The sequence below is a fragment of the Amyelois transitella genome, chromosome 21 (genome assembly GCF_032362555.1).
Source record: "Amyelois transitella isolate CPQ chromosome 21, ilAmyTran1.1, whole genome shotgun sequence".
Lineage (NCBI taxonomy): Eukaryota > Metazoa > Arthropoda > Insecta > Lepidoptera > Pyralidae > Amyelois > Amyelois transitella.
In genome coordinates this window covers 6,961,269-6,989,085 of record NC_083524.1, presented here as the reverse complement: position 1 = coordinate 6,989,085, position 27,817 = coordinate 6,961,269, and the positions used below count along the sequence as shown (strand labels likewise).

At 35.8% G+C, this 27,817-nt stretch overlaps 1 protein-coding gene across 2 annotated transcripts in view; it reads right to left on the bottom strand.

The window, feature by feature from the left end:
• The window catches only part of LOC106138751 (U8-agatoxin-Ao1a), a 35,424-nt gene extending 9,079 nt beyond the window's left edge, over nt 1–26,345 (bottom strand). For both annotated transcript variants that reach the window (XM_060950332.1, XM_060950333.1), the window contains exon 1: nt 26,298–26,345. The gene's annotated coding sequence lies outside the window, so the exon portion shown is untranslated. The remainder of the gene's footprint in view (nt 1–26,297) is intronic.
• Between the last annotated feature and the right edge of the window lie 1,472 nt (nt 26,346–27,817).

Below are 27,817 nucleotides of genomic sequence, written 5' to 3'. Positions count from 1 at the left end.
AGCCTATCCCTTAATCGCCTTTTACGATATCCGTGGGAAAGAAATGGAGTGGTCCTATTCTTTTTTGTAATGTTGCCGGGAACCACACGGCACACTATAATAATTCAGTACAATTATCGATTATGCTGTATGGGAGCCCCCTTTAACAATTTATTTATTTTTATTGAATTATTTATTTCAAAAGGTAACTGAAAATTTCAGCTTTCTCGCTAGCACGGTTTATGAGAATGGTTACCGACAAACGGACAGACAGACTGCGGAGGCTTAGTAATAAAGTCCCGTTTTAACCTTTAAGTTACGGAACCCAAAAAATCTCTCTTTGTGATGCTGATATATCAAATTACAAACTCGTATATATAGTTGTTATATTTTGATCTTTAAATCCTAGGAATAGATTTCATAATGCTTTGATATTCGGAAGCATTTTAAGCTGTGCTGTTTATTATATTCTTGCTCTTTGTAACATAACTTATGTCGCTTCACGCTTAAGGAAAGCTATAAAGAGGAAAAGTGTAGACACTTTGATGAATACGATCTTTTGATCAGAAATCACGCTTAATACCTATGTTGAGGTTGAAAGTGCTGTAACTGTTTCGTAAAATAAAAAAGTTTAAAATTTTAGTTTGTGGACATACAAAAAAATATAACAAATTACAAAACAGTCATTGGATTTAGAAGGATATTTACAATGGCGGACTTATCCTAATTGAGATTTCTTCCAGTCAACCAAAATATAATACATCTCAACATCAACAGTGGGTAATAAATAACATAAATATAAACAATTCAAAATTTAAACATCAAAAGATCAACACTGAAGAAACTCGCACTGAAATTTTAATATGATTAATTATTTTATTATTAATCTAAGATAATATAAACCTTCTTTATTAAATATTTAGATACTGTATATGTTGAAGCTCCTATTCATCCTCTTTTGAGTCGCATTGACGCAATGCACGCGTCCGATTGTGTTTTGTTTTTTCTTTTCCATTTACGAATATAGCCAAATTTTATTCAAAAACAGCTCGGTATTTTTATTTTACAAATCCCAAAAATAATAAGCGACACTTCAAGACATGGTCCAGGATCGTAGCCGGATATCATTTTAAGGATCAGCTATTTATATATTTATTGGAAAAATCTCCATCAAGACTGAAAGTTTGGACGTAAAAATTGGCCATTACATACAATCTGCGGAGTCATTTGCAAGGAAATATTTTGTATGGTGTTGAGCGTATTCATTCAATATAGGTAGTATAACCCAACACTCTAAAGGTATTTTCATCCAGCAGGTTAGTAAATAAGTTTTTATTAATATTATATAACTTATTTAGGTCATTTTATTTCATTCAAATACTCATTGCGCTGTGAACAAAAATCAATTTTGTAATAACTTTGTTCTACAATTATTTCGTTGAATTAAGACTAAATTGTACTTGAAATAGGTATTGTGTGCATAAAAGCAACATTATTTAGTTTAATTCGTTATAAAATTTGCGAAATATTGATAATTAATATTGTTTGTTCACATCATTTAATTTTCGCGCGTGGGTTCATATTTTTTCGCATTCCGTTCCAATTTCAAATCAGTCTATTAACATAAATTTTCTGTGTCGCTTAATTACAGCTGTTTTATTTTTTAATATTATCTAATTTGTGTTTAATGTCAATATATTTCATTGCCTATCATGCAAAGGTAAATTAAAAGTAAAAATTAAAAAATATATTTTACTATTCAATTGTAATAAAAGGCAATATTAAGTTGCTAGGTATTTACATACTATTTACCTTGTATTAATACAGATAAATAAGTACATACATTGTGCAGTTTGCAGTTTTATAATACAGTTTTCTTTTTTACTTGATGACTAATTATAATAATTAGATACTTCTCGTAAATTTGTATTATATAACGTGATTTGTAAGCAGCTGTATAGTGATAAGTATACGTGTACTTGTGATCTTATTTACCTTTTGCATTGTATAAATTCCAGGTTCACTACACTCGTTTCCCAGAATGTCGAACGAGAAGGAACTCATTAAAAGGCGAGCTAGCTTTAAAGGGCGTTTGACTTCATTTATTAATTACTTGGATTCACTTAGAAGCATTTCTTTGGATGATGCGAACGCCAGAGAATTACAGTTGCGTATTGGTAAGATGGAATCGTTGTTTGAACAGTATGACGAGGTACAATTACAATTAGAATGTGTAGTTGATAATCCTGAAGCCCAGATTATCGGGCGACAGGAGTTTGAGTCTCGTTATTATAGAGAAATAGCTAGGGCTCAAGGTATATTGCACGCGCAAACAAACTCAATGCCGCTGTTGAGCGCAGGCAGCGAGGAAGGTTCTCGTGCAAATCGCCGTCTTGTGAAGTTACCTACAATACAGCTTCCAAAATTTAGTGGTTCTTACGATAATTATTTGGAATTTCGAGACACTTTCACTAGCCTCATACACGATAACGATGATATTGATGAAATAAATAAATTTCACTATTTACGCACTTCTCTAGAGGGGTCCGCTGCTGTGGTGATCCAATCAGTTCAATTTTCCGCAAGCAACTATGCAGTTGCATGGAAACTTTTGTGTGATAGGTTTGACAACAAACGTCTTTTACTACAAAATCACGTCTCAGCTTTATTTAATATTGAATCTATCACAAAAAAGTCATCTGTTATGTTAAAGCGATTAATTGATCAAGTCAATAAAAATCTGTGTGCGCTTGAGTCCTTGAACGAACCTGTTAGGCAATGGGATACTCTTTTGATTCATATCATTACTCATAAATTAGATCAAAAGACATACAGAGAGTGGGAGGAATACAAGGGACGTATGGATCAGAACAGGTCCATTACTTGTGATGATTTTTTAACGTTTATTCGCAGTCGTGCTGATTTATTAGAAACACTGGAGTTGTCACGTGGTAACCAGTCACATAATAAGTTTACACCTAAAATTAAGTCTATGGTGGCGGTATCAGGTAACTCTAGTCAGCAGTCGAATGCTGAAACAACCCAAAGGACTTGTCCAATGTGCAAGGGTAATCATTTCTTGTATAATTGTTCTCAGTTTTTGGCTTTGACTGCTGAGGCCCGTTTGAACTTGCTACCTGGTTATAAAGTATGTTTTAATTGTTTTCGAAGAGGGCACTTTGCCAACTCGTGTAAGAAACCAGGTTGCAAGGTATGTAAACGACGCCATAATACACTTATTCATGTAAATCAGCAGGCACGTCGGGGAAAAAGCTCTCCATCTGAGATATCATCGTCCGCCTCTCCACCACAGCCCGCGTTTGACAATACGAATGACGTTGCGTTGTCAGCAAATGTACGTAACGGGCATTGCGAGGTACTTCTGTCTACTGCTTTAATTAAATTATACGATAACAATAATCGTGAGCATATTGTTCGTGCAGTGTTAGACAGTGGAAGTACATCGAGTCTTATGACTGAAAAACTGTGTCAACAGTTGAACTTAAAGACTAGTCAGGTTACTAGCTCAATCCTAGGCATAAACAATTCTGTTTCTACAGTAAATAAAACGTGTCATACGCGTTTGGCATCATTAGATAACAGTTTTTCTTCCGAAATTAATTGTTTCGTTTTGCCTACGATAACTAGTAGTGTGCCGCGTTCTGAAATAAATATTTTTAATTTTGAAATTCCGCCTAACATTTGTTTGGCCGACCCTATGTGGTATAAACCTGCCGAGGTTGATATATTAATTGGTTGTGATCTATTTTGGGATTTATTAGGTACACAACAATTACGGCTAGGTAAGGGGAAGCCAGTTATATGTGAGACAAAGTTAGGTTGGGTTATCTCAGGTCCTATTGATGTTAAGTACATCACTAATAGTGCGCAAACATGTCATATCAAGTGCAACTTCACACATGTTGATTCTGAAACTACTCAATCTGCAGTTGATATTCAACATGATTTAATGCGTTTTTGGCAGTTAGAGGAAGTAAGTGCAAAATCACCTAATTATTCGCCTGAGGAACACATGTGTGAGGAACACTTTATCGAGAACACATCTCGTCTTGAAGACGGTAGGTTTTGCGCACGTATACCTTTAAAGGGTACTCCTGAATCTTTATGAGATTCAGTATCACGAGCAAAGCACTGTCTTATATCTTTAGAGCGTAGGTTAAAGAGTAACCCTGAATATTATTTACTTTTAAATAAGCAGAGTTTGCTTAAGAAAAGTCAACTCATTACATTTAATATTTATATAGATGAAAATAATTCATGCGAGTTGGAGGTCGTATTGATAACTCTGACTCTTTTCTATTGATAAAAAGCACCCTATACTTATACAGTCCACTCATGTCTTTACTAAATTATTATTTGATTATAAACACAAACGGCTTCTGCATGCTGGTCCCCAATTATTATTATCGTCTATATGGGAGACTTATTGGCCTATTGGTGGTCGAAATTTAGCAAAAGCTTGTTATCATAAATGTGTTATGTGTACGCGTATAAAGGGTAAAATTGTTACACCTTTGATGGGAAATTTACCACAGCAGCACATCGCTCCAGACGGTTATCCTTTTCAAAGTGTTGGAGTAGACTATGCCGGTCACTTATGTGTGCTAGTCGTCAAGGTCGTGGCTGTAGGTTAGTGAATGTGTATATTGCACTATTTGTTTGTTTTACCACCAAAGCTATCCACTTGGAGCTAGTTGATGACCTCACAAGTAACAATTTTTTACTCGCATTGCGTCGATTTATTTCTCATAGAGGTAAACTTACCAATCTTTATTCAGATAATGGTACCTCGTTAACTGGAGCTTATTAAGAAATTTCTGAATTTCTTAAAAATAACTGTAATTCTTTGAGTGATAGTACAGCTTCTGAATCCATTCACTTTCATTTTATACCCGCGCACGCGCCCCATTTTGAGGGTCTCTGGGAAGCGGGTGTAAAGTCGACTAAGTATCATTTGCATAGAGTGTTGGGCAATTGTAATTTTAATTTAACTTAGGTATGAGGAATTAAACACTACGCTCACACAAATTGAAGCTGTATTAAACTCCCGGCCGATTACACCGCTCTCATCGGATCCAACTGATCTGTCTCCGTTGACTCCAAGCCATTTTCTTATTGGACGTCCTCTTACATCCTTACCACAAGATGACTACCAAGGCTCGTTGGAGCAAAGAATATATAGCTGAACTTCAGCAAAGGACAAAGTGGCGTACTAATCAGGATAATCTGAAGCTGAACACTTTAGTAGTGGTGAAGGATGATAACCTCCCGCCACTAAAATGGAGATTAGGACGAGTCGTGGCAATTCACCCTGGACTTGATGGCTTCGCGCACGTCGCCGATATAAGAACAGCAGCTGGTGTGATCCGCAGGGCATTTAGCAAAATATGCCCATTACCAGTATTTTCTTTGATGGGTTGAAAGCTCGAACCTATAGCTTTCAAGCCCGGGGGCATGTTGAAGCTCCTATTCATCCTCTTTTGAGTCGCATTGACGCAATGCACGCGTCCGATTGTTTTTTGTTTTTTACTTTTCCATTTACGAATATAGTCAAATTTTATTCAAAAACAGCTCCGTATTTTTATTTTACAAATCCCAAAAATAATAAGCGACACTTCAAGACAGTCCCTTATAGTTTGTTTATAAATAAATTTATTCAGTATTAGGTAAGTAACTGTATTAAGAACTTTTGAAAAAGTTGTATTAACTCGCCTTAAATGAACCTTTAATAATCCCGTTCAAAATGTTGTATCAATAGAAAAGGGTTTGAAAAAGGCTTAACATTTAACATTAATTAATTAAGATTTTAAACACAGGTTGGGGTTTCATGAGATTAACGGAATTTGTTACAGTGCCCGGAGAGAATTATTGTACATGACACTTTTGAAAAAATCTCTATAGTTTTTTGGAATATAAAAAAGAATTTTTCTAAGTCTTTAAAAGGGCGCCGTTAGAGGTTTTATTCCTTACTTACCCACCCTTGTAAGGAATAAAAACATGATCTTTTAAGATTTCATATCTAAACAATTTTTTTTTTTCCTTCAATAAAAGCAAGCAAAAAATATTATTCCTTGGTCAGGTAGAAACAGTCATTATCAGGAAAGGAAAGACTTTTGGCGAGATGAATAAAGAACGAAGAAGAAAGAAATTCTATGGCGAGCGAAGCGGGCAAAAGTATATACAGTAAACTGGCAGGACACATTCATACATATCTATCATCACGTCTATATCCCTTGCGGGGTAGACAGAGCCAATAGTCTTAAAAAACTGATATGTCACGACGTTCAGCTGTTTTAATCTCAATTCTATCATTAATCCAAACAGCCGAACGTGGCATGAGACACCAGATAAGTGAATAATTCAAAGAAAGCAATGTTGTACACTGAGCGATCCCCTAGCGACGTACAATGACAGATGTAAACGCCGGTGTACATGTTGGCAAAGAATTTAGTCAGAATTCTTCAAAACACCAAAATAACGCTGCATAGAAATATCTATTTGATTTCCCATCACTTTGATAGTTTTAGGATATCCTTTCTTGCACTTCCCAAGAAATATGTCAGGTTTTATGAAAAGACAGCAATTGTATACAGTGAACGTGGCAAGTGGAAAGATGAAGTCTTTGCCTATCCCTCCGGGTAATAGGATTGATTTTTTGTATTTATTTTAACAAGTACATGTGTATTTGTTTCAGTTTAACATTGTATGTCAGTAAACGCTTATACCAATTTGGATAAATTTTTGTATGACATAGTTAATTATCTAACCGAGGCTCAATTATAATTCACACGGAACATTTTCATGTGTCCTACAAAATATTTATAATTCTCAACGACTTGCAAACCCCCTTCGGCCAATGTGTACTGCGCTTTAAATCGTCCTCTGAACTTCAATGATAGCATCTTTTATATTATCTGTGGCACTCCCGTCGCCATCTTGAAAGTTAAATCTTTTTGTGTCTTCAAGTAGAAATGACGATTTTGCGATAAAATCTGTAGTATAATCTGAATTTATTCAGCAGACTTTTACCGCTGTTGTCAAATATTTGCGAATTCTTTTCATATTTTCCAACGCATTTAGCACAAACTTTTGTTCTAGATTTAATTTGTCTGTCTAAAAATTCTATCTTTGAAAAATATGAACACCTATTTATCTATCTGTACATTAAATAAGAATGAAATTATCTAGTTGAAGCCGTGTGGTTCCTGGCAACAATAGAAAAAGAATAGGACCACTTCGTCTTATACTATGGATATCGTAAAAGGCGACTAAGGGATGACCTATAAACAGCTGAACGTGGCCTATCAGTCTTTTCGAAACCGTTGGCTGTGTCTATCCCGCAAGGGATATAGACTTGATTATATGTATGTATGTAAATTATCTATTCCTTTGGTGTCAATGCCGCCAGAAGGTAAGATAAATATTAAGTTAACAATCTGTACATAAAATCAAAGATAAAATAATCTCAATCATTATTTATTACGCGCAGTTAAATTGTCAACTTTACAGGCATTTTAACTCGCGAAAAACTATCGTTGTTTCGCTTTTTATTATGATTTGAAACGGGACAGCGATAGTTCACCGCGCGATAAAATCCACATCGCGCATGCCATGTTATGGAGGCAGGGTAGACAGAGCCAAGAGACATTATTAGATAGCCAAGCAAGCAGAGTAACATATAACCACAAATAAATACTGTATCGTAAGTAATTGAAGTCGGATAATTGATTAAATTTCTATTAGCATTTCACGTGTTCTACATAAACTGATTAATATAGCCTTATCTGATCCCAGTGTTTATTGATATGTGGGTACATTACATACACAAAATTCCACATACAACTTTAGAAACAATATGAATCATTGATATTACTAAAGGTTAATTGGACCTTTCTCACTGTACTGTGTAGGCCGTTCTCATGAGAGAGGTGAGGATGCCTGTTGCATAAGGAATAAAACCAGGAAGATCAGGAAACTTGGGATTCCACTTGTAGGTGATGGGCTAGCAACCTCATACTATTTCAATCTCAGTTTCAACATAAAGTATAAATATATATACAGGACAAATTACACATAGGCCACATGGAAAAGTATACTTTTGATACGTTTATGATACGAGGGTATGTTTCTAAATGGCCCAGTATATAGTACATCAGTAAGAGAAGTTGAGGTGCCGTGTGGTTCCCTTACCTCTTCATCTGGATGAACAACACCGACAGGTAACCGATATATTAGCCCAAGAGGGTATAAGTTAAAATTTTTAACTAAAGCTGGTTAGGTTAAAAGGTCCCGAGGGCCAATAGAGGTTCTGTGTAATTGAAACGCCAGAAGATGATATAATTGGTCTTTTATTAACAGTTATTGGCGATCTTTACTGAAACCGGTACATCTTATATCAAATGACATTTAAGAGGAACAAGATTAATTTTATCTACCATATCAATTTCGGAGCTATATTAAATATTATTTCCAATTTTGGAGCTAACTGTTCAAGATTGCTGGTCCTCTTTAAAAGCTTTAAGCGTATTTAGAACAAAATATATTATATTTTTGAGAACTAATGATTAGCGATCAAATCTGTAAGAGATATTTTAAATACCTTTAGAGACGAAGACAAGAGAAATTCGTAATCGCTAATTAAAAATTGTCATGTAACATTAATAGCTGTAATGACACAGAGAAATTACATTTTATTGAATGATACATTGAATGATAAACAATAAGCAAGGATAGAGCGGCCTTACGCCATCATTTACGCAAGTAGCGTGTCAATTCCGACGTGTCACGTCAAAATGGTCGCCGAGGCCATTAGATTATTAAAAACGTGTGTACAACGGTCCTATTGAAAAAGGGATTAAAGAGATTTTTTTGAACTTATTACCGAACTTCTCACTCGACCTGCCCTAATTAACCATGACAACGAGTTTGACAAGGGTGAAATGACTTATAATCGAGATTCATACTTCCATATTTATATTATAAAGGAAAATAAGGAAATATTATAGGTACTTACTTTTGTTTTTGAAAATTTTTACAGGAAATAAGTTACCAGTGGAAATTACATCTATGAATCTCATTGGTGCACAATTCATTAGCATTATTCACAATAAAATAACTTAGGTTAACAATTTCATGTGAATTTTACTTAGCATTATACTATTTTAAAATTTTCCAGTATAATTTGAAAACAGAGAAGTTGTATTCCATTGAATCTGAAACAATAAGCAAGGGCATTTACGCAAGAAACGTGACACATTTCCGACATGTCACGTCAAAATGGTCGCCGAGGCGTGTTCTCCACTGGATTATAAGAGCGTGTGAGCAGTCCTATTGAAAGAGAAAGAGGTATTAGAGAGAAATATGTTTCATTTTTGTAATCCTATTAGCTGTCTCTATGTACCTTCTGGATTTCTTCCAGAAAAATTTGCCTTAAGGATAAAGGTATGTATGTATTTGTGTAACATTTGCCAGAGAAAAGGTTATTGCAGTACGTCAAAATGTGCAACGTGATATAGTTTCGGAAATTATGTTTGTACCGTACCGTGAGAACAAAACTCAGTTTTTTGCAATTTATTAAAAAAATAGGTACCTACTTATTCTCTGCAAATTTCTGAAAAAAAGCAATTGTCGATATAAAACAAAAACTTGAAGTAAAGCTCAAAAACTTGAAGTAAAGCTGTGTCACTTTATAACTGATGTGTTGTGTATGTTCTTTTTTAATTCTGCCAATGTGGTCAAGCCTTTACAATTATGTCGTGCACTTTATCAAGGAAAAGGAAAGATTTTTACACTCCATCACACTAAGAAGTTTATAAGTGGAAGATTGAGTTCTTTTCGTGAAATCGTATTATAACATTGCTTTTAACCACAAAGTTGTCTAAATTTTTAATAATAATAATTTACAAGGTAGGTACGTACTAAATTATAAAGTCGCAACAAAAAATCCCAATTCATTAATATGAACAACCTGTTATAGATACTATTTGAATCACAATTCTATCATTAAGCCAAGAACCTTAACGTGGTCTATCAGTCTTTTCAAGGCTGTTGGCTCTGTCTACCCCGCAAGGGATATAGACGTGACGTGACGTATGTATTATCTAACCTCGATCCATGGCCCTTGGCACGATCCATACCAACTTTCCGGTTATCCTCGCCGAATCATGTGATGACTGCGATGCTCTTGCGTTTGCTGTCTAACAGCGCACACTTTCTTGACTTCGTACAAAATCCCTATAGATTCCTTGTTCTGTATTACTCACCCCCTATCCTAGGGGGGGCTGACGATACACGTAACGGCTTGTGTAGCCATACTATCGCCTCGTAATGAATAGTCAAAGTGTTTCTGTAAGGGGACACAATATTGTTTTTTATCAGTTTCGAATCATAAAGCCTTGTGGTAAAAGGAGTATGGTAGTAGCTAAATATGCTTTGGATTCTTCTTGTGGGCGTTGATAGCATTCGGTCTTTTCAAACCTATTGGTTCTGTCTTCCCCGGAAGGGATTTAGACGTGACTATTGTATATCGAATCTCAAGGTGAAAACGACGTAAAAGTTCCAATTACACACAATGTAACCAAGAAAGTGTATCAAATAGGACTGTGTTACATTTCATTTTCCTTGTAACATATCTTATCGAGATTCCCTTACCCGGATCTCTTCGGTTTCAGCTGACATGTGACGTCGAATCCTCATGAGTTTTAGATACTTGTTGCGAAATCAACAAGTCTGGTAGGGTTCTGTGATTTTTTTAACACACACATACTCCGGACGTTTTAACAAAAGGTCAGGTCAAGAGTACCCGAAACCGACAAGCTTGCACGAAGGGAGTTATGAATGTGGAAGAAGCGGAAGAAGTATGCAGGGGTAGTGGCAAATGGGAAGAAGTGGTGTCAGCTTTCACCTCCTGGAAAGTGGCGCAATTTATGTATGTACTTATATTTATATATGTATATGTATGTATATATATATGTATGTATATATATATGTATGTATATGTGTGTGTTGTGTAAAAGCTATCACTATTTCGCTTTTTATTATGACGTGAAACGAGACAGCGATAGTTTTTCGCGCGATGAAAACGGAGTCGCGCGTCCCATGCTACAGGGGCAATAGTAATCCTTTTTTTTTTAATTTACATCACTATAAATTTTAATAAATTAACTTGTATGAATAAAAAAACATAGAACACAGCGTTCGGTTCTACAGAAAAACAATATTCAGACCCCATGACGTATGAAAATAAAAAAATCGTATTTGTTTGTAAGAATCGTACTTACATTTTGCTTTCCCCATTATCCCTCGGGAATAAATAGGTTATGTTTTCAATTTTTATTGCGCGGGGAACATCCAGCCGACGAGGTTCGTAAAAGTCGAGTATAATTTTATATTGCCAAGTAATGAAGACACGCGACTGATGTTTATTTTTATTATTGTTATTTTCTAATAAAGAAGGATATAAATATCGTGTGGTTTCCGGCACTTTAAAATAGAACCGCTCCATATCTTTCTCATGGATGTCGTAAAAGGCAACTAAGGGATAGGCTTATAAACTTGGCATTCCTTGTAGGCGATGGGCTAGCAACCTATTTGAATCTCAATTCCATCAGGAAGCCATACAGCTGAACGTGACCTTTCAGTCTTTTCAAGAATGTTGGCTCTGTCTATCCCTCAAGGGATATAATGAGAGAAAGAGAGAGTGAGAGATGAATATTGGATTATGAATAGGGTATGGCATTCCTTTGTAAGAGGCGCTTAATTCATCGCTTTTTGTAGGTAGCGTTTAATTCGTTGTTTTTTCTAGAAGGTAGATAATAATTTCAACGACTTTTTTAAAGATGGCGCTTAATTCACGCGAGCGTAAATGCGGGTATTAGCTTGTGTTTATTATTATTTTATAAAGAACATTAATAAAAGGACGAAATAGGTTACACAGACCTACTTATACATTTACACAAATAACGAGAAAACACGACCGCCTAGCAACAGTATAAAAATCAGACGGCAAAATGAAAACTACAAAATTCCGTTACAAAATGGAGGTACGCAGTTTCCGCAACCACTTTTTGATGTCAAAACGCCACTCACACGCCGCGCCGCCGCGTGTACCGGAACGTTTGCTTACATCGCTTTCATTGTTTTATTTCCAGTCTATATTGACTGAGCAAATCTTGTTATATATCTTTCCTATGGTTGTCGTAAAAGGCGACTATAGAATAGGCTAATAAACTTAGGATTCCTCTTGTAAGCGTTATCACTATTTAAATCTCAATTGCATCAAAGCTGAACGTGGCCTTCAATCTTCTCAAGACTGTCGGCCCTGTCTAACCCGCAAGGGATATAGACGTGACTGTAGGTATGTATTAGTAAAGTAAATGTTTATAGTAACTGTGAATAACACATATAGCTATTATCAGAGAGACATGCAAACATTTTCATTGATAAAAAATCTATGTGCCTATTTTATTTTTTTCTAAGTAATTCCATGAGTTTTACAAGCACAAATTATGATGTATCGTGGGTAATAAATCTAACACGAACACCGATTCTACTCACCTACTTGATTAATAAGGGTTGAATTGTACGCTGAAAGTGTTTAGCCAACTTTGAAAAGGGGAAGTACTTAATTGACGATGTGAGAATGCTTTATTATCGTACTTAAGGGGTATTTGTTGCTAATGCACGATTTTCCGTAATTATGATAAATAGTTTCTTAAATAAGTAGGTAGTTTTTTCCATTTACGAATCGACTTTGGTCAACAATACATATTTTGTATGTACGTTTGTAATGCGGTAACTTACGAACCGTGATTTTGATAAAAATTCACGCATAATTATGTAAGGATCTGTCAATTGATTTTTTAAGAATAGTATTCCCCATTTCTTTTCAAGGCTGTTGGCTCTGTCTACCCCGCAAGAGATATAGACGTGACCATATGTATGTAATGTATGTATTCCTGATGTCTATGTTTGCGAATGCTTTTCGTAGTTGGCGCTAAATTCATTGCCTCTTGTAGGGGACATTTAATTCGTTGCTTTTCGTAGTTGGCGCTAAATTCATTGGCTCTTGTAGGGGACATTTAATTCGTTGCTTTTCGTAGTTGGTGCTAAATTCATTGCCTCTTGTAGGTGACATTTAATTTGTTGCTTTTCGTAGTTGGCGCTAAATTAATTGCCTCTTGTAGGTGACATTTAATTCGTTGCTTTTTGTAGTTGGCGCTTAATTCATTGCCTCTTGTAGGTGACATTTAATTCGTTGCTTTTCGTAGTTGGTGCTAAATTCATTGCCTCTTGTAGGTGACATTTAATTCGTTGCTTTTTGTAAATGGTGCTAATTTCGTTGCTTTTTTAAAGATGGTGTTAAATTCAAGGCGGCCGCAATCGGGGGTGAAATCTAGTTTAGTATAAAGCTATTTCAGTGTTCTAAGTTTTTTAGTTCAAGGTTCAGCCATACATTTGAACTAGGGTAATGATCCGTAGCAGTGGTTCTAATTGGTTTAGTGACTGGCCCATTAGGCTCGTGACATAGTGTAGGTATATATATATATAGGGACAAATTAGGGTAGCCTAAAATAGCCTAAACTCATAGAATCTTTTTTTTTTTGTTGCATGCTTAGAAACATACATTTTAGGTTAATATCTTGTATCCCAATCGTAACTTCACTACATAGTATAAAACAAAGTCGCTATTTTAGTCTGTTTGTCTGTATGCTTAAATCTTTAAAATTACGCAACGGATTTTGATGCGGTTTTTTGTAACAGGTAGAGTGATTCAAGAGCAAGGTTTTAATGTATAATAACATTTATAATTTTGCACCCGTGCGAAGCCGGGGCGGGTCGCTAATATATTATAAATGCGAAAGTTTATTTGTTTGTTTGTTTGTTACCTCTTCACGGGTTATCTACTGAATTAATCTTCTTGAAATCATGTATTTTTAGGAGTCTCGAGAACCACAGAATGGTACCTTTCATTTCGGTAAAATCTTTAGTTCCCGTGGGTTTGCGTAAAACCTGTATTATTTTGTAGGTGGTTTGTAGTGTCGTGGTTCCCGGCACCATTAGAAAAAAGAATAGGACCACTGCATCTCTTTTTCATGGATGTCGTAAAAAGCGACTAAGGGATAGGCTTATACACTTGGGATTCTTTTAGGCGACAGGCTAGCAACCTGCCACTATTTGAATATCATAACACAATCAGCTGAGTGGGCTATCAGTCTTTTTAAGACTATTATGTATTTTGTAGGTGGCGTTAATTTCGTCGCTTTTTGTACACCTACAAAAAGCGACGAAATTAACCTACGAAAAGTGATTTTTTTTAGATGGCGTTAAATTTGTTTTTTTTTATATGGCGCTTAATTCACGCGGATGAAGTTGCGGGGAAAAGAACAAACAAACGTATCAAACATCAACTTTATATAACAACAGTTACATTAACGATTCAAGATGCTCAAAAATGGTGGCTCTCAAAATGTTATCACCCCCAAACGGGTCTAATGCCCCACTTAACCCAGGAATAGCTTGGAAATTGTTCCTAATAGCTGTTTGGGGATCAGTAATTAAGAAAGCCGCGTTGACTCGTAATTTTTAAGCCGATCCCATTACGATGCAACTTGAGGCATGATTACTAAATAAATAGGTTAAGTTTTAATTAATTTAGGGGATAGGCTTACCGACTTGGTATTCTTTTTTAGGCAATGGGCTATCAACCTGTCACTATTTGAATCTCAATTCTAGCCAAACAGCTACACATGGCCGGGGTAGTCAAAGCCAACAGTCTTTTGACTATTGGCTTTGACTACCCCGCAAGGGATATAGACGTGATTAGGTGTATGTTATGTTCATCTTTGTAATTTATATTTACTTACCTATTCTATTGTACGAGGGATTATTTATCGTACGAGAAACAGATTTCTCATTAACCGCGGCGAGTTGATAGCAATTTCCCCTATTTCTCGGATCAGTAGCTTTAATCATAGATTATGACCTCAAGGGCGGACCGAACCGAATATAAAAGGTTTCATGGATTAAATAAAGCCTTAAACTAAAATAACGTAAGTTCGATACATCTATACAAATAACTAGATACTAATAAACGGCCCAATTTAATCCTTTAGAATTTATACATAATCTGTTCTATAATTATACATAATGTTATTTAAATCTTTTTTAATAATATAGTACTTACATGTCTTTTAGTATATCACTAGAGTTCACCGGCGGCTCTACCCGCGTTAATCGAAATACATAGATATACATATAATCACGTCTGTATCCCTTGCGGGGTAGACAGAGCCACCAGTCAAGACTGAACGTGACTTATCAGCCACGTTCAGCAGTTAGGCTTGATTTTGAATTGAGATTTGACAAATAGTGATAGGTTGCTAGCCCATCGTCTAAAAGAAGAATCCCAAGTTAATAAGCCTATACCTTAGTCGCCTTTTACGACATCCATGGGAAAGAGACGGAGTGGCCCTATTCTTTTTCTATTAGTGCCGGAAACCACACAGGCATGGTTAATCGAAAAAACCCGTTAATTCTCGATCCCACTAATATCGGGAAATTTTATCTTACTGGATGTCAAATCACGATTTTTTTTTAGCAGTTGGTGCTGTGCGTTGTATCTATGTCAGAATCAATCAGCGCCTTCTTTTACAAATTTCATTCCTACTACTAGAAAATATGCCTTATCCCTCATAATAATTCCCTTCACGAAACTTTTTAATAAAAACAATTACCGGGCTAACCTATAGCCCAAAGATAAACAGCCTACAAAAAAAACCGCATTTATCACGAAAACAAAACACAAACAATAACATTTTTTATCCAGTAAAATGTAAGTAAGTTTTTCTACTCTGTTGCAATACCCGTAGCGTGGCACGCTGGACGCCATCTTTATCGCTATCCCGTTTCACGTCATAATAAAAAGCGAAACAGCGATAGGTTTTTCGCGCGATAAAAAACAGCGTCGCGAGTGCCATAATACGGAGGCTGGAATATCCGGTTTGTTCACAGTTTTTCTATAAGTTCGTCAACTAAGTTGTTTTGCAGTTTTTACTGTAGTTAAATTTATTAATGTCTTTTTGGGATCTTGGCAACGTGTGCGTGATATCTACTTTGTGATGATAGAAAAACCTCCTTTTGGGAATCTTTTTAGGGTTCCGGGGATTATTACTAAGCCTCTGCTCTCCGTTTGACTGTCCGTTCGTCCGTCTGTCAAGCTGTATCTCGTAAACCATGATAGCTAGAAAGCTGAATTTATGTATTTCCGTTACGGCTATGACATCAAATACTAAAAACAACCATTTATTTTATAAAAGAGATAATAATGACATCGACGAAGCCACTATGGCATTTTGATATATTTTTGTATGACAAGTGTTTTACATACATACATATAGTCACGTCTATATCCCTTAGGGGGTAGACAGAGCCAATAGTCCCGAAAAGACTGAATGGCCACGTTCAGCTGCTCGGCTTAATTATGGAATTGAGATCCAAATAGTGACAGGTTGCTAGCCCATCGCCTAAAAAAAAGGATCGCAATTTTATACGAGTAAGTCTATCCCTAAAACAAGTGTTTTACTATGAAATTTTAATAAAATTCCTAAATACGTTAGTAAACATTTATTTTTCACTCAATACACAAATAGGTTAGCACGTCTATAGTCCGGATGCGCAGACCATGGGTCCAGTGACCCAAAAAGGGTACTCCATTCCAACCCTTGATATATCTATATTTGACGTAGATCCAAAATAAAGTGATTACAGATGTATACGTCGCATGAATTTATGGGTTGGGCGGCGACTGGCCTGCGTGGAACTGGTCCCAGGGACCATTTGCCGCCCTATAACCCTAAATATTTTAGTGACCACCTGGTCCCGACACGTTTTCACGATTTCGGCCTTAATTAAATAAATATATATATGTACAGGACAAATTACACATATTAAGTTAACCGCGAAGTAAGTTCGTGCCTTGTGTTACGAGATACTAACTCAACGATAATATTATTATATGTATCTTATAATAAATACTTATATAGATAAACATCCAAGACCCAGGCCAATCAGAAAAAGGTTCTTTTCTCATCATGCCCTGGCCGGGATTCGATTACATGGGTCTATATGGCAGAAGAGCAGAAATGGTTGGAGTAGGCCTTAATATTGACGTGTGGTATGTGTGTTACTTGCATATGAGGGAATTAATAGAAAAATTTGACAAAACACAATTTATTTTTCGGAATTCCCGCGGGAAGGAAAAATTATAACTCGTTTGCGTGTTTAAATAATATGTCAATCACTCTTTTTTTTCTTATATATTATATATATATATATATATAACTTCTATGTTGATTTCAATGGGTATATTGAATAAAGTTTAAATAAACAAATAAATAAATTACTCACGTTTGTAATATTTTTAATTTGCAATACGGGATCTGACAAAGTAACCTTTAAATTAGGGTGCGATCATTTCTCGTTGATCATAAACAATGATTTGCTATCCTTTGTTGTTTCACGGTCCAGTGAACGTAAGAAGGATTCATTTCGACCCGGGACAGAGTAACTATTCAATTTGGATTTAAGTATAAGTTATCTGTATGGGAGAGTCGGTTATTTGAAAATGGAAAATGAAAGTTTTAAATTTATAGTCAATTCTGCTCACAGCCTTATAGGTACCTTAAAGCGGCCTTACTGTCATATTGAGATTGTAAGCTCTGTTTACCCCGTAAGCAATAAAGAGGTGATTATATTGCTTTTTCTTTTGGTGCAATAAAGATTTTATCTATCTATATGTATGAGATTGTGTATGTATATTTGAACTGCACTTTCTCATCTATTCTGATCTTAGCAGTTTGAGAGTTGTCAACGGAAATTTTCATTCATTCAATTTCATTCATTCAACAACTGATTGAGTTAGCATCGAAGTAAGTTGGAGACTTAATCAAAATGATGATTACTTCCTTCATTGCTTTGCATTTATCTTCTTCGTCCTAGAGATAATCCTGATTAAATCCTTACTTCTTCAGACAGGAGCCCAGGGTGCGCCTTTTGAAAATGAACCGGTATTGAATAACCCAGATTTTAACACGAAACGTCTACCATCTAACCTCCATAACCTTTGCAAGGGAACCTAATCTGCATTATTTGATCAAAGTCAAATTATTTATTGCAAGTGTAGGTAACACAAGGGATGTTATATACATATAAATAGATATACATATAAATGATAGATAGATCATGGTACAAGCTGCGCTAAATAAACGTGCCTGTTCCTTGAGTCGCTTATTACGATATCGGGAAAGAGATGGAGTGTTCCCTTTCTAAAGTTTCAGGAACAACTGTTACGCTTTTATACATACATACATACATACATACATATGATCACGTCTATATCCCTTGCGGGGTAGACAGAGCCAACAGTCTTGAAAAGACTGAATGGCCACGTTCAGCTATTTGGCTTAATGATAGAACCGAGATTCAAATAGTGACAGGTTGCTAGCCCATCGCCTAAAAGAGGAATCCTAAGTTTATAAGCATATCCCTTAGTCGCCTTTTACGACATCCATGGGAAAGAGATGGAGTGGTCCTATTCTTTTTTGTAATAGTGCCGGGAACCACACGGCACGCTTTTATAAAATTCAAAAAAAAAAAACAATGCAAGTCTTCATATATCATAACACAAACAGACTTTGTCAAAGTGAAGTGGCTTGAGACGAGACCTCGACTAGTTTCTTGTTTCCACTAACTAAGAGTCACTAACTAACTAACTCAGACGACTTGTGACCTGCAATCCTACCGTGCTTGACTTTGTAGTCTAGTAGTTCTGGCAATCTATTTTGAGATTCTGAGTTCTAATACCGCGGTAAAATACATAATTAGTCATAATTAACATCCTGATCTTTATACTTAATGAGATATACTATTGCTTAAATAATGAGCCCCCACTTATAGAGCTTATAGTCTTTTCAAGACTGTTGGAAAACGCACGCATTCAGTTTGAAAATAACTTTATTTTGAACAGACAAGACTGATTAAATAATTAAAACTAACGCATAGAGAAATTTTGGCGCGCTTGGTTCTCTGCGCGCCGACCAAGACCGAGTTCCAAATTTAAAATTGGCGCGAGCGTGCGTTACCACAGACAACTTCGGATACATTTTAAAACCATAAACAATTGTGGATGCAACACTCTTGATAATATAGTGTGAACAATTAATACCTGAAATATAAATCTAAATAATTACAATACTAAGTAATTACCTACCTAGCCTACCTATAATTACAAATTAAAACCTAAGTAAGCGCGTCGCTAACAATATATGTACAAATGTATTAATCTACATCTTTTTACAGCATTTATTTATTAAGACTTTGCTGCCCAAATATTTTCCTCACAAAACTCTTGACACGACGAAGTTCAAAGCTAATTAGTTTGAGATAGAAACTTGACGAAACAAAAGGTCGTTAGCTGCGGAAGTAATTCCAAATTGGTAAGCACCTCCCGAGGGATTTCAAACTAAAGAGGCAAAAGTAAAATAAATTTTGATAATAACAGGGTTTGAGACGGCGTGCAAATAGAAGTTTGTGAAGTTATTTTAAAACGGCCCGAAGGTGTGGGTGGAGTTACTCATGTAGATTTTTGAAACAACAAAAAAGAAGTAACTTTTCTTGCGAATTACTAATTAGACAGCGTAAAAATTAGATTTAAAGGCAGGTTCACCTGAAATTAAGATTCATAAAGTGACAGCTTTTCTAGTCCATTTTCTTTCGTTTAAACTATTACTTATTCATTCCTTTATCGAAAATAAAGATTTTCCATAAAGGCTTTTACAACCAGACAATGCCGTATCGTCGTCACCATCGATCAAGTCTCGCTGAAGTGCGCGACATAAACCAATTTATCAAGATAATCTGACGGAGGCGCAATATTCAGTGCATGTGAACTGAATAATGGCTGACGCATGAATGCTTACTCAATTTACCGATTTGGAAAAAAGAACAAGTTACCAGTCTCTTGCAATGTTACTGTATTATTTGTGTATTTAGAAGATTGTTAAGAAAAAAAATTTAAAATAAGAAATTTTATATTTTTGTCCTGGCGAAAGATCAGGGCAAGAGGTCAGAATTTTGCATTTATAAAAGACCACGCGCAAAATACCACCAACGCGGCGAAATCTGCGATTACCTTAATAAAGCTAAAAATTTAATTTTCTAACGGCTTTTTCATTTTGCATCATTTCCTAAACCCACTTTATTAAAATGGTACGTTTCCATTAATTTCCCTCAAAAAGACAACGTTGTGTGATGAATGACCAGTCACTAATTAAAATGATAATTGAAAGCCTCATACAAAACGATGTTTAATTTTGTTCGGGATAATAAATTATGCCTGGATTCAATTTTCGGGGTTTCAAATTTCCAATGTGTGTTTTATCTTATAGTGAAAACAAATGATTTTGCACTAGCTTTTCCCAGAACGCCACCCGCGTTTATCTAAGCTTTCCGTCTTTTTTATTTATGTGGTAATTTTCAGACATACGTACATATAATCACGTCTATATCCCATGCGGGGTTGACAGAGCCAATAGTCTTGAAAACCCATTTGGCCACGCTCTGCTGTTTTGAGAATTGAGATTCACCTACACAAAGGTTATCTGCTTAACCCAATGGTAGACTGTTAGATAATGCTATTAGCATTAATTCCGACTATTGTACATTACGAATTGTAAATGTTACAATAAAGAATAAATAAATAGAAGCACTTTACTTATGAAGGGTTATAAAGATCGAGTTATAACGAACGGTAAGTGGATTAAAAAGCTATAAAGAAGCACTTACTATTACAGGTCGCTTTTTATACGACCACATTTAATGTATCGCACTTTATTGAGTAATTGAGTGGTTGCAGTCGGTAAGCGCAGCAAAAGGTTGGATGACATACATACATACAGGGTGACTTTTAATTCAACTGCATAAATTTAACTGTTAAGTGTACTCATCTAAAGGATATTTAAAAATGTTAAAAGAAAAATATCGGTTCATATTTCAGAAAGTACGAAAAAAAATAAAAGTATCAAAATCCACGATCCTAAAACTAAATACGTCATATCACCCCGGCCGGCGGAAAAGCGACGCGTAAGATTCAGAGGTCAACGACACAATTCATTCAGCTGAGCGATCTCGACAACTCTGTACTTTACTTGATCTTGATACTATAAAAATAATTTATTTTTCAGACATTTATTGACATGTTTAGTTTTAATTTCTTTTTGTAGTATTGGTTTTTAATAAAGCGCGTGACGTAGTTTTTGAGGATTTTTTTAATGTGAAAATGATGACGTTTAATTTAAATAAAAATAGGCTCAAACAGCTCAGAAGCATGGGTATAGTCTATGTTTAAAAGGATGCAGTTGTTTTAAATGTCACCCTGTATAATCACGTCTATATCCCTTGAAGGGTAGACATATGATGATGATGGATGACGTTTTATTTTAACGTAAAACGTTAACAAACACAAACGTAGTCTGCATACATGTGTAAAGCCCTTTACGGGGTAGACATTCGCATGACTTAAGAACCACGTCAATAATAATTTCAATGATAGTCAAGATTCAGATGACAAGTAGCCTTACAATTACGTCTATATATATCCCTTGCGCGGTAGACAGAGCCAACAGTCATGAAAAGATTGAAAGGCCACGTTCAGCTGTTTGATTTCGGTTTGGTGTAATGATAGAATTGAGACTCAAATAGTGCTAGGTTGATGGCAAATCGCCTAAAAACAGAATCCTCAGTTAATAAATAGTTCTTAGTTGCCTTTTGCAACATCCATGGGAAAGAGATGGAGTGTGTCCTATTCTTTTTTTTTATTGATGGCGGGATCCACACGGCAGAAAAGTATCTCTTCGTTTTAAAGAAGAGGTTCAAGTTTGCAATATTTTTCCTTTATTAACTTATATGTATTCTCATCTTTTTGTCTAACGGGGTAGACATAAACTGCGAAGGGCACGTGAAAAATGACTTGATGTTGGAATTTAAATTGTAATGTTATGACAAATATCATTAAAACTGTGAGTAAAAGCATCATACTCCTGATATTAAATAAAAAAAATAATATCTTTTAAAAACTTAAATGTTTCTTACTGATTTTTTAACATTTAAGTGCAAGTAATAAACCTAAACTGGATATCAAACCGTGGACTATAATCATCACGGCGCATCGGATTAATGAACTTGGAAAGCTAATTTCCAGAATTATCGGCATCCTGATAAGATCCGCTAATCGGATATTCAAATTGGATCAGACCCGGTCCTGCCTACAAATCGTAGGTTGGATTTGAGAACTCATACAGTAAGTACCCATAGAGGTAAGAAGTGTGTTTATTACGTACGAGTGATACGCTTAAGTAAATATAGTATATGCTTGCAGTTTTTCCCGCGTTTATCTAAACATATATATATATATATACAATCACAGGGTAGACAGAGCCAACAGTTTCGAAAAGACCAATAGGCCACGTTCAGTGATTTGGCTTAATAATAGAATTGAGATTCAAATAGTGACAGGTTGCTGGCCCATCGCCTAAAAGAAAAAATCCAAGTTTATAAGCCTATCCCTTAGTCGCCATTAAGACATCCATGGTAGTAGATGGAGTGGTTCTATTCTTTTTCTATTAGTGCCAGTAACCACACAGCACAAATAGACTTTTTATCCGAACAAAAAATAGTTTCTTGGTATATGCCCGTCACATTTATATGTTATTTTACATATTTTCATAAAATCCGCCTTCTCCTACCGTTAGTCTCCGGTTACATTCTCCCCGCTCTGAGGAGAAACCCGGGGTGCGCCGTTTTTGACCACGATCCAAGATTTTATGTGTCAAGATTTCCCACTTGCTGTGTGGTTCCCGGCACCAGTACAAAAAAGAAAAGGACCACTCCATCTCTTTCCCATGGATGTCGTAAAAGGCGACTAAGGTATAGGCTTACAAACTTGGGATTCTTTTTTAGGCGATGGGCTAGCAACCTGTCACTATTTGAATCTCAATTCTATCATTAAGCCAAATAGCTGAGCGTGACCTATCAGTCTTTTCAAGACTGTTAGCTCTGTCTCCCCCACAAGGGATATAGACCTGACCATATGTATGTAAGATTTCCCACTAAGCGACTCCCATCTGACTTCCGCAACCTTTGCAGGAAAACCTTACCCGTGTTGTATTATGGTTACACATTCACTTGTCTACACAATACCTACAAAAAAAATCTTCAAAACGGAAATCTTCCGGGAACCACACGGTTATCACCTTAAGTACAAACACAAAATCGCAATTATCAAAGCTTACATCTGATAAAATTAAACTTTACTTCTACGCATACGTTAAAACTTTCGCATACATTACATACTTCATACTTACTTAATATTATAAATTCGAAAGTGAGTTTGCGTTTGTTTTATCTTTCGTTACCAATTTACGCTTTATATTTTCAACCAATATATTTGTGTCGTGTGGTTCTCGGCAGTTTATAATAGGACCACTCTATCACTATCGCATGGACGTCGTAAATTGAGATTCTTCTTTTAGGCCATTTATGGGCCAGAAATCTCCCTCTTGGCTTTAGTCTCGGTAGCATCCTCACCTCTCCGGAGAGGAGCCCGGTGTTTACCTTTGACCAGGGATCCTGGATAGGTTGAGTCAGGTTTTTGTTTATTTTATTTATTTATTTATGCACACAAAATTATATACAGGAGCATTTAATACAGTAATTCTAGTACAAAGGTGCTAGTTATTTCAAAAGAAATCTCTTCCAGTAGGCCCATGAGAGGAGAGATGAATTTTGGAGCGGTATGGCTTGTGCATTAATAACGTTTAACATATTTAACTAAAGATACATGCTAATTCTTACATAATAAAACATGTAACAATTAAATAAATGACAGTAATAAACTACATAAACATACTAATATATATATATATAACATATAAGTATATTTCAAGAGATAATAGTCTTTAACTCGTCGTTTGAATGAAGAAAGAGTTTGGGAATCGCGAATATCATGCGGTAAGGAATTACACAGTCGTACAGCATGAGCAGAGAAGGAAAAGGACTAGAAGGAAGTCTTGTGGGTAGGAATAGTAAGAATGGTGCGCAAATGAGACCTGCATGGAGGATAAGACGAGGTTTTTATACAAAGCCACTTCTATCTGACCTCCACAACCTTTGCAGGTAAACCCAACCCGTATTGGCTCCATGGTTACACATCCAGTTTCCTGAATGGCAGATTTCGTCACGACGTTTTCCCTCACCGTAAGAGCATTGGTTAGTACTCAAAATAATGGTATGTCCATTATTTTGAAAATAAAATAAAATAGTCATTGGTACATGGCCGAAATGGGATTTAAACCTGTGCCTTTCTGCGCATCACGCATTTTTACCGGGCACTTTACCGACTCGACTACTGACGCTCTTTGGCTACGCTACGGGCAAGCAACTTGTCGCTATTTAAATATGTCAATTCCATCTTTATGTGTGCGACTGTTGGCTCTGTCTACCCCAAAAGGGATACGCACGTGATTATATGTATGTAGGGACGTAATCTTCTTGAAATTTTGCATAGTTTAATCCCGGATGTAAGAATTGTTCCCTTGGGATTTGCGAAACTTATGTTTGTTTATCTTTCACGCAAAATATACTGAACCAAATATATTAACATAAATTTATTATGTATAAAAAAACCAGCATCTTAATTAAGATAACTACCTATCCGCAAATGAAAAATGAACTTTTACCGGAACGTATAGAATCGTAAATACTAATGTACAATTCCATACTTAGCTATGAGACACTAGTCCCTCTGATGCCGAAATAAAACAACCAATGACGTAAATATGTAAGAAAATAAACTTTATTATGGCAAATGACTAACACAAAACCATAGCGCGATCTTATTATAAGAATAATAATGAACAACGCCATCTAATAACAGGTTGAAGAACTAATCTTAAGTTATAAGAACCAATTTTCAAAACTTACCCACTAATGTCAAAACAACGTAATTTTTATACAAAGGCTAATTACCGAAGTGAATTTCCCCCGGGTTTAACCGTGCGAGTGCCGAGTGACTTTTCCAACCTACAGAAATGTGTACGTGATCAATTTTGTCACTAAGTTCAGCCAAGGTTAACCCCGCCCTAGTATTAACAAGCAAAGGTGTCTTACTTTGCTCGACTGGTAAAAAAGAGTTATGACGTTAGAAGTATATCATCTTTCTCTTCGATCAACTATAGTTTTTGTACGTCAATGATCTTTCTTGAACCCAGTTTTACTAGTTAATAATTTAGACTGTAGATTTAAGTACAGATTTATCGTACGTTTGATCTTCAAATTTTATAGATCAGACAAACGTCCAAATCTTGAATTATTATATGTTATGATATAAGAAGATATGCTATTTCGATTAGTTTTAAGTGTAATCTTTTTCTAAGTCTTTACAAATCTATGTTTTTTTATATATGTATACAAAGTCAGCGTACCACGGAAAAGACGCTCAAAATAAAAACCTTTAATGTCCCTGTTTTTTAATATTTGTGAGATGTAAAGAATTTCACTCTATTCCACAGATTCTTTACATGGACGTTAAAAATACGAGCTCCCACGATAAATAGGATATCGTTGGCCTTTTCTTGACATGTAAGTTACGGATCGGGGTCAGAAAATGTCATAAAATTTTACGTTCGCGTTGAGAAAAACAAACAAGTGCGCAATAACATTTTGTTATTCATATTGTTAGTGAGGATTTATTTAGTAACCGCGCGACCAAAAAGGTTCGGTTTGGGTCGCAATAACTATTTTACCAGAATTAGGTGCTAACCCTTATCTACCGAAATGCCAGAGGACGTAGTCATAACACGTAAAACCGTATTAAGTAATAACATTAAGTTATTTGGTTTAAATATTTAGGTATAGAATATTTTTAAAACTGTATTTATTTATAAAGTATACACCTCTTAAAACGGAGATTATTCGGTCAAATTGTATCATATCGATGAAAAACCATGAGACAGGGCAGTTCTATCAATAGATAAAACACAAAAAAAAATCATAATCTGGATGGATTATTTTTGCTATTAGCCAGCCAGTATTAGTAAACAATTAGTTAAGAACATTTCAGAAAAAGAACAACGTAGTCTACATTACCAATCAGCGACCGACCCGAAGACTCACCAAAAATCAAACACACACCATACAAAATTTAAAACTTTTTAAATAAAGAACCGTATTTTTTTAATACATACGCGCGCGGTCGTGTTGTCGCTTGGAGCCGGGACGCGCCCCGACTGAACGGGAATCGTAACGCGAGTGAACGCTGAAGCATCGCGACCGCCCTTATACACTAGCCCTCAACCCCGGCCTGAAGGCGGTGGGCGGGACTTATATAGAGCTGAGGAAATGTGTGTCGATATTATTTGGGTGTGATTATGTTACATGCTCCAAAATATAGCTAAAGATAAAAATTGTCAGCTGTTTTTCTAAGCAATGTCCCGATAAACCGACGACGCTATCGCTTATTTCACGCCACTATGGTCGATGGCAAAATACTTAATACATCGTGTTGAAAGCCGAAAAGATGGAGTCTGGGCCACGGGGTCAACTTTATTTCATTTGTGACCCGAGTCCCTACAGAGCCCTTAGCGACCTTCATCGATGCAGAACTCTCGCTTAAAGGTATCAAAAAGGCAATAAAAGCTACGACATCAAAAGAACAGCAAAAAAGTGTCCTTTTTTAAAGTTATAATGATATGTATGTTAGTCTGTAAGTCATGTATCTATGGGCCTTTGATGTCTGAGAATAAATAAATAAATAAGCGGAGATTGAAAAAATTCACCAAATTTTCTCGTGTTGAGGTGGCATAAGTATTATTTTTTAATTCATAAACCACATATCAAATTGCAATAGAGTTTATAGTCACACAAAACTTTACTGTTGTCTTAAATTATTACTTTATCACCCAGTTTTATTCGAGCATCCCGTTTGAACGGTGGTTCAAATGGGGTGTTAAAGTGTCGTGTTACTGTGGTTTGCGGTGGCAAACCACAGTAATTACCAAAAAATAAAGGTTATAAGTAATTTAATGATGAATTAGAGACAGTGGTATTATCATTTCTATATAACATCACCAACGTCATCCCTGTCGCCCGACCGCGGTGGTTGTCAACCAAATGTTATTAGCCGTCATCTGGTGCCAGTTAACACTGCGCCGACGACCGCATCGCCTGGAAAAAGATCGGGTCATATTGACCCTAGACCATAGAATTTAGAATGAGACTATAGAAGTGGTAAGTAGGGCGTCGACGGCTGAACGGTTAAGGTGCTCGCAAACAGGGTGGAGCACTTCCTACCGAGGGCATGTGCCAATGATTCGAATGTTTTCTAAGTTATGTACGATAGTTTTTATTGCTAACTGATGCTCTTAAGTTTAGAGGAAACATCGTGAGAAAACCTACACACCTAAGCAACTAAATGATCAAATATCGGCTGAATTCACTTGCTGACTAAATGTACAACTATGATCAAATATTAGTTATGTTGCGGAGGTCCGATAGGAGTTGCTTCGTGTAAAAACCTGACTTACCTAATCGCGCTCCTCTCCAGAGTGGTGATGACACAACTTGACCTATTCTGGCTAATGCCAAGAGGATGTTTATGTAAAGTGGTAAGTACGGGTGACGTACGAATGCTTTTTATACCATATTTTTTTATATATACTCTCAATTATGAGCTTAATTGACAGTTTTACAACTGCGCAAAATCTGT